This window comes from Mauremys reevesii, linkage group 1, assembly GCF_016161935.1.
Source record: "Mauremys reevesii isolate NIE-2019 linkage group 1, ASM1616193v1, whole genome shotgun sequence".
Lineage (NCBI taxonomy): Eukaryota > Metazoa > Chordata > Testudines > Geoemydidae > Mauremys > Mauremys reevesii.
In genome coordinates this window covers 73,684,557-73,699,284 of record NC_052623.1, presented here as the reverse complement: position 1 = coordinate 73,699,284, position 14,728 = coordinate 73,684,557, and positions in this window count along the sequence as shown.

The following is a 14,728-nucleotide window of genomic DNA, read 5'->3' as shown; positions in this document are numbered from 1 at the left end:
CTGAATGGTGAAAGAGACAAGAGTCACCACTTGCTCCTAAAGGTTGTCAGACTTTTTATTAAGTTAATAATTTACACTGTTTCCAGGGTGGTAACAATGGTTGGGTTTTGCCAAACACTAAGATAAACTAGTTCACATCACAACCTAAAAGAGGGAACTGCCATGGGAACAGAAAATCAAATAAAAACAACTATTACTCATAGGGAAGGCCCAAAAAAATGGCTTTAAGGGGAGTCTTCCCTGAAAAATCCCTAAAGGATCAGGCATAAGGTACTATTGAGGAGGCACATGTCTAATTAATGCTTTTAATACTCTATATTTTTGCTACAAGGAAAAGAGTTTACAGAACACTACAGTACAATGCACCTAACATATCCCAGTCTGCAAACCCGAGAAGTACTGTCCCTCTGCTCTGGTTGCTTTATGCTGTTCTGGCCAAGGAAAAGTAATTAGGAGAGCTGTATGATGGATCTGCTAAGCAAGGTATCACAATTCCTATCAGCCCCTACTCACTTCACATCCCCTTTCTCCTGACCAGGTAAGGGAGAAGGTCCTGAACCAAGAAGTGGTGAGGTTCTGTTTGGAAGGCAGTGGGGGTGGGTGCATAGCAAGCGAGGAGCTGCAAGGAAGCCGAAGTAGGGCATAGTGCAGGGCAAGCAGGGAACTGGACAGAATCAGAATTCTGAGTGGAATTCCCAAGAACTGAATGCAGAGCTGCAACTGCCAGACATTACAGCAGGATGCAGTGGTCTACAGATTTAGGGGGGAGCAGGAGCGGCTGTCCAGACAGCCAGTGCAACAGGGCCCCAAGGAGAGACAATAACTGTCCTGGAAACCTGCATGTGCCTCTTTGCTTGTAATAGAGACCGGACTGGAGAGGTCAACCCAGGCATTAGGCCTCAAGAGCCATGACTCTTGACTGGACTTCCCCAGGGACCCAAACAAGAACTATTGCTCTCTTTGAACTGTTTAAGGCTCTGTATCTAGGGTATCTGCAACCTTTCCACAAAAACAACAAGGAGTCCAATGGCACCTTAAAGACTAACAGATTTATTTGGGCATAAGCTTTCATGGGTAAAAAACCTCACTTCTTCAGATGCATGGAGTGAAAGTTACAGATGCAGGCATTATATAATGACACATGAAGAGAAGGGAGTACCTCACAAGTGGAAAACCAGTGTTGACAGGGCCAATTCGATCAGGGTGGATGTAGTCCACTCCCAATAATAGATGAGGAGGTGTCAATTCCAGGAGAGGCAGAGCTGCTTTTGTAATGAGCCAGCCCAGTCCCTATTCAAGCCCAAATTAATGGTGTTAAATTTGCAAATGAATTTACTGTTTCCCTTTAAGTCTGTTTCTGAAGTTTTTTTGTTCAAATTTTTTGTGTGCAACCTTTCCTGTTCCTGCCAGCCCTAGTAAAATGCCCTGTCACTTAGCTATGTGTCTGAGTGGTTATTGGGACTGACTAGGGTTACAAGGCCTAGCTGCTGAATCACCTACTGTGTTTGACTAGAGTCACGGTACATCTGGCATGCTAATGGAACCCTAGGGTTTGGTGTACTGAGCAGCCCCAATAACTACAGGTGGCTTACTGGACGGGTGAATTTCCCCTACACCAGCTCCTACACCATTTCCCTCCTAAATCCCAACAGAGCTGTATAACCAGGAGGAAAGGGATATGGCTGGAGCAATACAGTTCTCAGAAATTTTCTAGCTGAAATATTGGTCCTTGAGAGCACAGCTAGCTGGTATAGACTAGAGCAGCTCTGAGTCAGCTCTGAACTATGCTGGTGATCAGGCCACCATTGTACGAATCCCAGTATCTGGAAGCTGCAAACAGCTCCTTTGCAGCAACCTTCTCCTCTGTGCCCACCACATACTGGACACAGATGAGAATCTGCACACACATCTATGTAGGAATTATAATATTTTCACCCAGAAGCTTGTCCTGGGCAGTTGTTTCTCTACCTCCACAGCTGTCACCAATAGAATCCAACAAGGCTTAGTCCTCTACTTCAAATTATTGAACATTTATATGGAGCTGGTGAAACAAGGGGGGTTGAAGTGCCCATAGTATGCAGATAACACTCAGCTCTGCAGTTCCTTTACATCAGACATAAATGGAACTCTCACTCACCATTCTCAGTGTTTAGTTAAGATAACACCAGATTGAAAAGAGGAACCAGGCAAGACTGAGGTGATGATGGTCAGGAGGGAGAACAATTTACCTCATCTATAATATCCTATTTAGGTTATCTGCTCCTAGACACTTAAGTCTTCCTGCAGTCCACATCCAGCCAATGCATCCAGTACAAATAGACATGCAAAGCAAATTTTTCACTTCCATCTGCAACTGTCCAGATGATTTCACCTTGTGCTTTCAGACACATGCCTATGTCCACATGGGGATAAAAAACCTGTGGCTGGCGCAGGTCAGCTAACTCAGGCTATGAGGCTAATAACTATGTAGATATTCGGGCTCAAGCTGAAACCTAACCTCTGGGACCCTGCAAAGGTGAAGTGTCCCAGAGCTTGGGCTCCAGCTAAAGCCTGAACATCTACACAGCAATTTTAGCTCCTCCAAGCCCTCCAACCCCTACACAGCGCGAGCCCTCCAAGCCCAAGTCAACTGACCCTGTTGAGCAGTGGATGTGTTATGGGGCTTTTATCCTCAGGGAGACATACCCTATGTCTCATACAGTCATGACCTCTGGGCATGATTACTGCACCTTATACCTAGGAATGAATTCATGCATCTTGAAAGGGCTCCCACTGATACAAACACTGCCACCCATTTGTGTTGCAAGGGAGACTGGTAGAAGGTAGCTCAGCTGAGTGCTTAATTCTCTGTACTGGCTTGCCATTGAATGCAGTCCAGTTCAAGGTCTCCATCCTAATCTTCAAAGCCATTCCTGGCCCTAATTACCTGAGATTACCTCTCCATCTATAAGTATGGCCTCCCATGACAGCTATTTTTATGTGGAATAATGAAATATTTGACTAATAGTGGAGACACGTACAGGAGAAATAACTTTCACAGAAGCTGGAACTAGACGTGAAACTTGCTACCTAAATAGATTGGAATGACCAGCTTTCAGAACTAAATGTAAATCTCATCAGCTTGACTTAGCTTACCCTCAATAAATTCTTCACATACAGCTGCCACTCACAGATAAAAACCCCAAACCCATAACTTTTAAACTAATTCTACCACTTCTTCAGGGCTGGGAAGAGCGAGTGAGATTGTTTCTCTTTTCAGAAAGGAGAAAAGGAATAAATTTAATAACATTTATAAGTTCCCATCTTTAGAACACTTAGCTTCTGTCACTTGGAACTGTGTGCCCATTCCACTGCTGTATATTTTTAAATGGACATCTGTAAGTTTTGCTAAACTTATCCCCTTCTTTCCTGCAGAACATGTATTCTCCTCTAGCCTTACCAACCTAGTGTGCTTATTAGTTTTGCACATTAGAAAAGAAACCACAGTCTAGGTTTTGTTTTTGTTTTAAGCTCCCATTTATCTCCAACTTCACTCCTCCCACCTTCTTCTTGGGCAATTTGGAAAATGCTAGGTTTCGTGTCTGTCATGCTTCCTCCACTGGTTATTTTGAATCTATCTCAAGTCTTTGTTTTTACCTTACAAACTTCCCAGTGTGCTTTCCAGAAGACTTTGGCTTGAGGTAATAAAAGTACTGATTTATATTTCAACTTCAGTTTATCCAAGCCCTTATCCTATTCAGTCCTTATTCAACTTTCTTGGGCACTCAGAAAAATTTATCCCTTTTTTCCCAACTTCATATGCAGGTTTCCAGTCCCATAAGAAATAATAAAATACAAACCGTAGACCTACTGAACAGCATACTCTCCCCTGCTACTGTTCATCTCTCCACAAATGTTTGACATTTTGTTAAGATGAAAGATCAAGACTTTTTTTACTTGTCTTCCTGTAATCATAGCTGTAGCTTCAACTATTATGAATATTTGTTTCAGATTAAGCAATTCACAGCCAATTCTTTCATCTGTCAAAAAAGACTTTTATTATACTAAGCCAGACTCTCTAGTGAGAAAACTCAAATACTTTTCTACGAGTTGAGTTTTCATTACTTCCATTGGCTCACTTCCTAAACCATTAAAGAAAGATCTAATTTACAATTAAGCACCATTTGTGATGAAATCAAAAGCTTCTTCTGTAATATCCACTAATTCTACTACCTATGGCATGCTTCTATTGCCTAAATGGTCTCAAAAATAATTAAGATGGATGGAATCTGCTATTCAATCTCAAAAAGTCAGTGATTAAATTGTTCCAGATATGTCCTTTTGACCCCGATTTAACTTCCACTGCAGGCTTTTTTCATATTCAAATAGATCTGATATTATTGCAAAACAGCAATAATATATATGATACTACTCTGCTAAACTCCTGTTTGTTATAAATGGAGATGGACCTGTGCAACAAAATTAGTTCCAGGTTTTGAGGCCATCCCTCCTGCCCCATATAAGTACCTAACACAGAGTAAGCCTGATGCTCAGAAGGCAGGTTGAGTTTGAGGCTGGTTGACAGAAAATGTACTTTTATTTATAAAATAAACAAGTTTGATCATCTGGAGTACATGCCTCACATATGTCTGACGTATCCTTCTGATTCCAGTGGAAACAAACAACAGAGAGTCCTGTGGCACCTTTAAGACTAACAGATGTATTGGAACATAAGCTTTCGTGGGTGAATACATCATGCATCTGATGAAGTAGGTATTCACCCACGAAAGCTTATGCTCTAATACATCTGTTAGTCTTAAAGGTGCCACAGGACTCTGTTGCTTTTTACAGATCCAGACTAACATGGCTACCCCTCTGATACTTGACAGTGGAAACAAGTTACTGGTTGGTGATTTCTCATATCACTTCATTGGTGGTAAAGTCTTTTCAACAATGCCCAGAATATTTAGGAGGAACTTATTTTTGAAGCTGTCTAGTTTTCTGTCTAAAGTATTGGTACAGCTCCAGCTCTGGCAACAATATGTTATCACTTAGATTATGTTTGAATTTAAAATTGTCAGTTTTGTTCTGGCGCTGTATATCTTTGATTTCCATATGTTAAGTTCAGTAAATGCTGTGAATGCCTTTTTGATCCTTAATGTCAATTCCTTTTTGAGGTCTTTGTTGGCCAATATAGTGCTGCCAATGTAGATGAACTGTTCTATTTTCTTGATATTTTCATCTTCTTATGTGATGTAACTATTTGATGTCTGAATTGCAAAGATATTTGTTTAAGCATAACTAAATCTGACCTGCTTGCCTGCTATTTTTGCCAGGTAGTCTCTTTGTAACTTTTCAGGGGTTGCTGCTCAGTAGCATAATATTGTCAGTAAAGTCTAGGTCTTCTAGGCACTTGCCATCTACCTATGTTATACTAGTGTTCATGTTGCTCATACTTCTTCAGTACCCAGTCTATGGCAACACCAAATGACAGTGGAGATAAAATGCAGTCCTGTTTTATGCTGAACCACTATGTCTGATTGTTCACCTTTACACAGCATTTCACACCTCTGTACGATGCCTTAATGATGTTAACTGTAGCTGGGATTCTCTAGGACTGAAGAATATTCCACAATGTATGTCTGTGCAGGTTGTCAAAGGCTTTTAGAATATCAATGAAGTTGATGATAAGGGAAGCTTGCCATTCTAATCAGGCTTCTATGATGGTCCGTGGTGGGAATATCTGATCTACACAGGATCTGTTGGGCCTGAATCCAGTCTCTTCTTCTCTAAGCTTTGCATCCACTGCTTCATCTTGCGTAGTATCACACAGCAGAAATATTTGTCTACAACATAGAATAAGGCAGGGCCGGCCAGAGAATTCCGGGGCCGGGGTGGGGCCCCTCACTCTAGACCCCAGCGCGCCAAGCAGGCGCGTGGGGCGGCCCTTTCCCTGGGGGGCGGCATGACTGCGGCGGGTGCCGTGGTCCCGCGGCTCCGGTTGACCTGCCGCAGTCATGCCTGCGGCAGGTCCACTCGTCCCGGGCTCCGGTGGATCTGCCGCAGGCATGCCTGCGGGAGCTCAACCGGAGCCGCGGGAAGACGGGAAACACTCCAGGGCCCCGAAAAACGCGGGCCTGGGGCAAATTGCCCCTCTTGCCCCCCCCTCTGGGCGGCCCTGGAATAAGGTGACTCCTCTTCAGTCAAAATACCCGAAGATCACCTCCTCTTTGGGTATTCTGACAATGAATCCGTGTTTCCACTAGTCTTTTTCCCAAACTTCACTGAATAGCCCTGTCAGTTTCATAAAGATGAATGGTATCAAGTGCTTTTTAGAATTTCTGCTGTAATTTGATGATCTTCCACTGCTTTGTTATTTTTCAGCTTCTTGATTGCAGCCTGTACTTCTGACACCTGTATTGAACTGATGTGACAATCAAATTGATCAGGTTTGCATGTTTATTGACGTCTGGTGCTGAAGTGGGGCTGGTTCTGTTGGGGACTATCTGAGATGCTCTGCCTATCTATTTTTCTGTTCTACCTCAGTTATAAGCATTTTCCCGTCTTTTTTTTTTTATTGATCCACATCCTATTTTGAAATTTCCACACAGGGTTTTAGACACTTAGTAAATCATAGAATCATAGAATATTAGGGTTGGAAGAGATCTCAGGAGGTCATCTAGTCCAATCCCCTGCTCAAAGCAGGACCAACATCACATAAATCATCCCAGCCAGGGCTTTGTCAAGCCTGACCTTAAAAACCTCTAAGGATGGAGATTCCACCACCTCCCTAGGTAACCAATTCCAGTGCTTCACCACCTTCCTAGTGAAAAAGTTTTTCCTAATATCCAACCTAGACCTCCCGCACTGCAAATTGAGACCATTGCTTCTTGCTCTGTCATCTGCCACCACTGACAACAGCCTAGCTCCATCCTCTTTGGAAACCTCCTTCAGGTAGTTGAAGGCTGCTATCAAATCCCCCCTCACTCTTTTCTTCTGCAGACTAAATAACTGCAGTTCTCTCAGCCTTTCCTTGTAAGTCATGTTACCCAGTCCCTTAATCATTTTTGTTGCCCTCTGCTGGACTGTCTCCAATTTGTCCACATCCCTTCTGTAGTGAGAGGACCAAAACTGGACACAATACTCCTGGTGTAGCCTCACCAGTGCCAAATAGAGGGGAATAATCACTTCCTTCGATCTGCTGGCAATGTTTTTACTAATACAGCCCAATATACCATTGGCCTTCTTGGCAATGAGGGCACACTGCTGACTCATATCCAGCTTCTCATCCACTGTAATCCAAATATCTCCAAGGTTTCCTATTGTAGCAGTAGCTTCATCTTCAGATGCTAGAACTTTAAACATAGCTTCATTGATCTTTCCTTGCATTTTTCCCACTGCTTTGTCTGCTTTCTCATACTCCTCCTTTCCTTTCTCCAATAATTTGTTGATCTTAGATTCAAGAGTTCAGTACCTTTTTCTTTCCTTGGTGAGACATCATGTCTCTTGGCTTACTCAGTTCTTGCTGTGTCTGTGCTGATATCCAGCTGTCACTGCTGCAGCCTGAATCATATTGTCTCTGAGCACTGCTTCAGGTCCAATCATCATCCTCTGCCTCTGGCAGTGCCTCACATCTCTTCCTTATTTCTAGCTGGAATTTCTCACAGCACTGTTTTGTTTTCAGTTTTATACTGTTGATTTTCTGTACCATTTTCTCTTTAAAACTGAAAAAAAAATATTTTAATTTCAGTTTAGCAAGGTAAAGATTGTGATCACTGTTGATATCTGTTGCTTGGTATGGCCTTGCGTCTTGGACAGAAGACCTAAATCTTGAGCTCATCCAGATATGGCATCTGGCAAATTCCACGTTTCTTTATGAGGAAATTAGATCAGATACTAAGCAAAATTCAGTGACTCTTTCATTATTTTGGTTGATGACCAACACAGGGTTACCCATTGCTCTTTTCATTCCTTCGTTGTTACATCCTACTTCAGCATTAAAGTCACCCATCCCCAGGAGTAAGTCATGTTTTGGTATTCTGTCAGTCACATTCTGGAGGCAATTATAGAACTAATCGTTATTCTTATTGCTGTGTTCCTGTGCCAGAGAATAGCACTGAATGATTGACATCTTTAGGAATCTGGTTTGGAGTCTGACATATATGATAGGCTCCCAATTGATGACTGATTTTATTTCCACACAATTTGTCAGAATGAGGGCAACGCCTTCTGAATATTTGTTGTAACCAGGACCTGAATACATTAGATGTTTTTAATTTAGCTTGAAGACCTTCTTATCCCTATCTGTCAATCTGATCTGAAAACTGATGCCCGGTTTTCAAGTCAATAGTTATGAACTGCCAGATCTTTGATGGTTGAAACATTGATCTGTGTGACATTCTTTCAGGACACCCAAAACTGTAACCTACTGTGTTTCCCCTCTGCCTCAGCAAGAGCAAACTTTGCTGGAGATTAGACTGTGTCAGGTCCCTGCCACACCAGTCTGTCCGCTTCACCAGTAAACTCCTTGATACTCTGCCAGTCTAAACATTGTCTGGCAGGTAACAATCAGTGAACCCAAGTTCCAGAGATGTCTCCTGGCAGTGTCCAGTACCTCGCACTGGACATTCACATAAATTAAGTTTGCTGCCTCCAAAGAGACAGAGCACAAACCAGCCTGCCTGAGGACTCACACTTTACTTCAGTATAACAGCACTGAGATTCTTTACAGTAAAATTAAGAATAAGTTTATTAACAAAGAACAGAGATTTAAGTGACACCAAGCTAGAGAAAAAGATATACATATGGTTAAAAAACAAAACAAAACATGCTTTCTACTGACCAAAACTTAATTTTAGCAAGTTACAATCTTTGCCTAAGCTTTTTTCTCACTTACATCAAATTAATAGCATCTCTAATCCTCTAGGCCAACTTTCACAGGTTCAGAGGGCGCTGTTCCCTATGTCCTCTAAGTGATGAATAACTAGAATGTCTTTTGCTTCCTCTTGTATTTTCCGAAGACCATTGTCTCTGTTTCTATAGCCAGGAAGATTTCCTGGGGGTGCAGACTTATCCCCTGGTGTGCTCACTAAGCTGCTGCTTTTTAACTTGGTTGATTTTTTTACCTTATATGTAAATGTACTTGCATTGTCGTCTGCCTATAATCCAGCCAAGTAGACAGGTAATTCCACATTCCTTTGTCTAGAGGAGGCTTGATCCATTCACTGCCTCCAAACCATCTTTTAAGAACATACTTCCAGCACACAAACATAATGCTTTATACACGACCACTGATTTTCAGGATCAGCGTGTCACCAGTTTAAATGATACCTTATATGACACCTTTTTGATACATATTATGACAAACAGTATGCTGGGGGTAGTGAGTATGTCAGTAGTGAGTATGTTACAGTAAAGTAGACCCTCTGCTAGCTGGCATTGAGGGGCGCTTAGAGTCACAATCTCCTATTTCAATAACCAACTTTAAAATGTTTTCTTCTTGTCAGCATCAAATATTTTGGGGTGTGTCTTACAGAGACTGCTTTTTACCAGGAACTTTCCCTATTTTATTAGGGTTTGGAACCATCAGCCACACCAAGGTGCAGTTGGTGGTGTTCAATGGAGTTATGTCAGCAGAAAATGTGTCACTAGTTCAACACTTTGGCTGAAATGCCTCCATGGTGTGAAGGATCCACACATGTTCTATGTCCTGCTTAAATCTCACATGAGTCCTATTTGGGGGAGTTAAGTAGGATCCAGGTGATGCTGACCTTCAATACAGGGGTGAATTTCACCCAGTAATAGCAGTAGCATCGTCCAAAAGATGCTTTCAGATCATGTTCAGAATGTGGATAATTATTAGCCAATTTAAAGCATTTCAGATAGTTCAGCAGCCTCCTGCCTTTACCTTTTCTTCATCAAGTGGTCTACACCAATGCTTTAACACACCAGTATTGTCAGCATTTAATGGTATGCTCTCCTATAGTATTAGCTTTTGTGACCCTTGATATATCTGTGAGTTTAAGAACTTCTAACTTGTGAATTTTCATTTTCTGAATTGAGCATACTATTCATTTCAGTTGAAATCCTGAGACATTTAAGCGCTGTTCTAAAGTTTCCTGGCAGAAATGTCCATTCCAGCCCAACTTTACCAGCAATTTGTTGCTCTACAGAGAGAAATAGAGATGCTGGGTCATTTTCTTTCACAGTATTAATTTCTGCTTGACCTACAATGAGCAAATGTCTTTTTGGACATATTGCAATTAAAGAAATGGGCAAGTGATTTTCATTAGTTTTAATACATTTAACATGTATTTTGTTAACCAAAGCAACTCATGTCCTTCTCTGTATAATTATGTTCTGTCATTTAATGAAAATGTTCAATTCACGCCAGAGCACAGCTAATCACTTTTCAATGTGTCACAAAAAAACATCAAAACACCTGATTCCAAAGTGTAAAGCATGCACCAAATTTTATGTATGGAAGAAGAACTTGATCAGACACATCTAGTCACCAAAATATTCATTCTCTATTATACTGTGCGTTTCCCTGTAAAGTATTTTGTGATACTTCCCAGAACACTAAAAATAAGGTTATATTTTACTATATGTGCCTATATTAAGCCTCATTGTTTTTCCGCTTTATCTTAGTTAATAGTAGAAGTTCTCATCTACTGAAATTTCAGTTGATTTGAGTGCTTGGAGTATCCAAGCCCACTCCTAACTGGTACCCACCTGTAAATCAAAATAGCGTGGATTGGGTGCCTTCCCAAATTACTAGTACGCTTTAATGAATTACTCTTTAAATTACTACCCGACAGCTACAGTCTAGAATCATTATTTTTTTCTTAACATTCAACTCCAGCACTACCAAGAAATCAAGAATTTGCCATCTATGATATGCTCTCCATACAAAGATCATGAGTGGCACACACCTGTCTACATCTGTCTGTTGCAGTGTCTACACCCTCTCTGGAGGTTTTGTGTTTGTATTTACACGTGAGTTTGCAATCAGTTGCCAGATGTAATGGGAGCAACAAGGGAGGAGATACTTAATTATCCAAATTACTTCACAGAAGGATATCATGTTGTTATGTCCACAGGCACTTACTCTAATAATGCTCCTCCATAAATGGATCAGTATTTGAATCAGAGCCAACTCTCTCAACTTCTCTCCTTTCCCTCTCAAACTATTTGATTCTTCAACCATTGCTATAAATGCTGATAGCTAGTTTTGGTTGAGTGCAGATTACTGGTATACAATATGTTGTACTAGTGGCTGCCAGTTCTTTCATTTATGATGCTATTTCAAATTATATGAGTCTAATCCCTTTCATAGCACATGCCAGCAAAGAGGGAGAAAAAAGCACTTACTGCCCATTGGAAGTTTTCAGTAGCTGAGTAGCTGAGCAAGTTACTAGTAGAATAAGCAATAGAAGAAGAGTGATCAGACAGGAAGTTCATTCACTTTTGGAATGTTTTACCAGCTTGAAAGATATCCCCTATACCTAAAATGGGGAGTAATTCTGGGCCAGTACTACCTCCAATGACAGAATGAATGTTATCAAAGTTGTGGCTGTACTATGTGTGCCCTACACTAACTGAAAATTGGCAGATGAATCAAAAGAAATGGAAGCATTTGCGAGAAAAAGGTCCACAGATGTGTCTGTCCCAACTTCTTCTTTTGTGGGGGTTTCCTCCCTTTTTTATTTGTTTGGCATTTCAGACATAAACTTTGTTAGAGACAATTAGCCTACTTCACGGGGCTCACATGTTAAAGCTTAAACAAGCAATAAGGCAAGTGTAACCCACATACCTCTGGGATGTGGTGTTCTGTCCATCTAGTGGCACTGAGACCACTTAGAGAGAGATAAAATGAGTCTGCTCTACAGCGTTAGCTAACAGATAGTTGGCTTTTAGCTCATGCAGTAGAGGCTCATGCACTAAGTTGCAGAGGTCCCCAGTTCTATCCCACCTGCTGACCACCTGGTTCTGTCAGCATTACAAGTTGGGGCTCCTCCAGGATTTCAGCTGGGAAGTCTCTGAAGCTCTGGATGCACTTCCTCAGCTAAGAGAAATATCTAACCCACACACCCCTTGGGTGTGGTGTTCTGTCCCAGCTTGTGGCACTGAGACCACTTAGAGAGAGAGATAAAATGAGTCTGCTCTACAGCCTTAGCTAACAAGCAGATGGCTTTTAGCTCATACAGTAGAGGCTCATGCACTAAGCTCCAGTGGTCCCCAGTTCAATCCTAACAACCAGGGTCTGTCAGCATTACACAAGCACTACCCGAAAATGTGTGGGGAAAATAAAAATGACAAGCTAATGTGAAGTAACTTTCTTTAAGTTTGGTTACATGCTAAGATATAGCACTTTGCAGAATCTGAATAAAGCATTTTGATATAGTTATTGACCGAAAGGACTCATCACTGGCGAATTGCTTAAAGTCCTGAATTCTACAAAATGCACAACTTTTAAACAAAAACAGATTTGATCTTTTTCTTATTAGCCACCTAAGTATTGCCTCATATATACTGTCAGGTGTATGATGCAAAAGGCCCACCTCATGTGCAGATTAATAGAGCATAGCTCCAATGAAGAATAATCATCTTTTGTGTCAGAGCAATGTACTGGTAAGAATCTGGCTTCTGTACTAATGGGAAATCTTGCATGCTCTAGTTAACATGCACGTGTTAATTTCTTCAGTACTACTTTGGCAGGTAGTGGTGTAGGTGCTAAGTGCCTCAATGTTCAGAAGCACTTCACATTTTCTGAGCAGTTTATGGCCATCTCTTGTTAAAAGACACTTTAGGCCAAAATTCTAGATCAAACCCACTGAGCACATTGGAGTTCCACTAGATTTGAAATTGGCTCCTGGTATGCTACTGCATCCTGTTATTTTGCATGGAAACATACAGTTTATTACTACTGGTCCAAATCCCAAAGTACCCAAATCCTCCATTTTCATGCAGGCCTTACTCAGGAAAACTCCCCTTTAGCTTACATATTTTGCTTCTGTAAGAAATCAGTAAAAGACTGAGATTTGACCCATTATTTTTAATAATAGCAGTATGGTGTGTATGAAGGAAAAAAGAAAGCAAGAAGAACAGAACGTGTTCCTTGCAATTACAGGGAATTAGGATACCTTTTACAAGAGGTAACAATCCAAATAAATCGGCAGTACTGAAATTGATAACCCTATTCGCTATACCTAGGGCATGATATTTCATTGTTACTGTATCTTTACTATAGCTGGGAATGGAACATGCTGCTCCATTCTTCAATACATTGAGTAGGCAACTGAAACAATTTACAGAAACCTGTGACCTCCATACAACTGAAATAAATGTTCCCTCATTGAGAATATGAAAAGTGACCTTTTTTTCCTTTAGGCTGTTGACATTCTTTGGGATTGCACTGTATTGTTCAGCTACTTAAGAAAGGAGACCTTCAGGTACTATTTCAAAGGACAGCAATGGAATCACCCATTTGTCTCACAGCAATGTGTTGCACTTTCCTGTGGGGGACTGAAGTTAGTGCCCTGGCTCTCAGAGTAGGGGACATCCAAAAATGGGTAGGTAAAAAATTACAAATCAGAATGAATTTACAGCAGCAGATCAAAAGCCTCAGAATACATTGGATTAAAAATATGGTAAGCAGTGACTTCACGTGTATAGTAACAGTGCTTTAGTGAGGGATAGCTCAGGGTTGTAAGTTCAGTCCTTGAGGGAGCCATCTGGGGCAAAATCAGTACTTGGTCCTGCTAGTGAAGGCAGGGGGCTAGACTTGATGGCCTTTTGGGGTCCCTTCCAGTTCTAGGAGATAGGAATATCTCCATTTATTATTTAGTGAGAACTCTGCAGTGGATATTATAACAAGAATTCTTCCTGTTTTAAACACCTTAAGCAAACAAGAAGTATCAATTTCCCCATCTGGAGACTGTAATTTCCTAAATTTCTCTGAAGGAAGACCTCCAAAATTTAATTTTGTCCTGGACATGGGGATTGGTCCTGCTTTGAGCAGGGGGTTGGACTAGATGACCTCCCGAGGTCCTTTCCAATCCTGATATTCTATGATTCTATGCCTATTAATATTCCTGATTCCCTTGAAGCCAAGTAAGCTTTGATATATTTTCTGACTGCCTTAACAAGACTCAGGTGAGTACTAGTTGCTCAGACTCAGTCAGTTTGATATTAAACATAACAGTACACATTTCATTACACCCACTTCAGCTAATCATTATGGCATAATTACAGATATAATAATTTAATTCAATAAAAAATCAAATGTAAGGCATTTATTAGTGACTCATCTCTGTTCCGTATGAATGGGCCTACTGCAGTAATGTTGAATTACGATTTACTGTGTAGTGACGTTATATGGGGAATGAAAAATAATGCTACATGACCTTCTGCACTGTAAATTGTCCATGATTGGCACCGATTGATTTTCTGCACTTTTTCCATTAGGATTTCATACAATGAATTGACTTATTTACAATATTTTACATTGTTGTTTCGTATTGAAGATCTCAGAATAATTGGATAATTTCTATTTTAGTTTACCAGTAAGACTGACAAGAGTTTGTAATTGATTTCCTAACTGTCATTAAGCATATTTTCTCTAATGGAAAGAAAAAGCTATTAATCCTTTCTAGATAGAAGACTCTTCCCCTTTCTGAAACTTGAAGAATTAAGTCCCACAAAATAAAAGTATGACCCTTTAATATCTAATATCCTTTAGTATCTA